The 1852-nt window shown below is 40.9% G+C and overlaps 1 long non-coding RNA gene across 2 annotated transcripts; it reads left to right on the top strand.

Annotated features, from left to right (window-relative positions):
- Positions 1-238: 238 nt before the first annotated feature.
- Positions 239-1852, top strand: LOC146640434 (uncharacterized). 2 transcript variants are annotated; one of them, XR_014910025.1, is made up of 2 exons: positions 239-767; positions 841-1852. It is a non-coding gene; the product is annotated as an uncharacterized LOC146640434 (long non-coding RNA). The 2 variants fall into 2 exon arrangements; XR_014910024.1 differs by having other exon boundaries at positions 239-694.

The raw sequence follows: 1852 nt of genomic DNA on the forward strand, positions 1-1852 counted from the left end.
GTCTGTTTTAGTTTAAGTGCTTCTTTACATATAGATGAACTGCTGGACTTCCTCACCATGTTATCTAGGGTGGGGGAGACTACCCCCTTACCCCCTTTCCTGACCAAGGATGTACCTTTTGTGCTCTCATGACCCTTTGATCAGCAGGACACACACACACACACACACACACACACACACACACACACACACACACCCCTACCTACTGAAGTATAAATAAAGATTGGGGCAGTTTCTTAGTGCGAGTCTCAGTCTGGAGGCTGCCCTTGCTAGCAAGAAGTTCTGTGTGTTTCTCTTCTCTGAGTCTTTACTGAAGAAGTGTTTTAGAATATTTTCCCTAACATTATTTGGTCCTTCGAGCCGGATCAGAAAATATCAGAATTGTTATCTGTGACTCTGTTCCAAGATCCAGCACTGATTCCTGACGCCGTGGGGAGCCAGCACCGAAGCCTGTGCACAGCCCTCTTGGACGAGGAGAGAGCCCCAGGACGTTAAATTCGGGTCTGGGCCGGTGTTATAATCTGGTCCACGGCGGTGGGATTCAGTCCAATGATCTGAATCACCAGTGGGACGTCAGGGGTGAGAAACACTATTTGGTATATAAAGACGGCCGCAAAAGTTTAAAGAAATGTGATAAAAAATAAAAAAGGGGTTTAAGTTCGCCAAAAGACCTGTGTTTTGACCAGTTTTAGAGGTAGCTGAAATTATCTCGTGACAAATTAGGTTTAAGTTCGCCAAAAGGAACTGTGTTTTGACCAGTTTTAGAGGTAGCCGAAATTATCTCGTGACAAATTAGGTTTAAGTTTGGCAAAAGGAACTATGTTTCGACCAGTTTTAGAGGTAGCTGAAATTATCTCGTGACAAATTAGCGCGCAAATGTTTATGTGTGTGTATGTGTCTGGAAGTAAGTTGATTTTACAGCACAATACGCTGCTGAACTACTTCCATTTTTGTTTTCTTTGCTGAGGCTCACGTGCTGGTGACAGGAGAACGGTTGAGTTTCATCTCATAAAACGGATACCGCTTCTCCGTTAGGGTGAAGTCGAAGGCTGTATCAGTAAACCTCTCTGAAGTCAAGCGTGCCAGCGACGGCCCAGCAAAATCTTTGAAAATGGGTGATTAAACAAGTAAAATTAACACCTGATGAGAAATGTCTAGAAAAACAGCAAGCCGGAGCACGATTAATCCAAAAGAAAGAGAGAGGAATGCATCGTGGAAGAGCAAGAGGTAGAAGAAACAAAGTAGACAGTAACTCAAAATAGGATAGCAGCTCAGGTGAAGAGAGCAGTTCAGACTAGGAAGAACATAATAATCCCTCACCCAGTGAAAATTAGAGATCACAGTAGTTTGAAGTAGTTTAAAAAAGGGTTGGAAACAGACCCGACTGAATATTCCTCTTGCATTTATATCTAAAGTAAAATAAACAAAAAGCTAAATTACAACTTAATTTTAATGCATTCAAACTAATAATAAAAAGGATAACAACCTATAAACTGGTATTAATAATGAAAGCAGATAATTCACACAAACAGAACTATGATAACTGTGATAACTGGAGTGTGCAGCGTTTCCGTGAGCAGTTTTCCTGCATCTTGACTTGTGTGTAGAGTGTTCATAACATCAGCATTATGTTTTTGTTTATTTGTTTTGTTGGGTTGAAAAATAGTTAAATAAACTGGTGATCATATTTATGGATCACCATGGCACATATCATCAGCCATGTGATTTATTTACGCAGATGAAAAAGTGAGTGTGAATGTGTCTGACGTCACAGTGTTTTTGTGCGCTGTGTAAGAGTGATTGCCTTTGATTGTGAGAGCGGTGATTCTGCAGGTCACCAGCTATTTTAAAA

The sequence above is a fragment of the Rhamphochromis longiceps genome, unplaced genomic scaffold (genome assembly GCF_057381845.1).
Source record: "Rhamphochromis longiceps isolate RC_006_pf unplaced genomic scaffold, R_longiceps_female_GT1.1 unmapped_scaffold_7, whole genome shotgun sequence".
NCBI lineage: Eukaryota > Metazoa > Chordata > Actinopteri > Cichliformes > Cichlidae > Rhamphochromis > Rhamphochromis longiceps.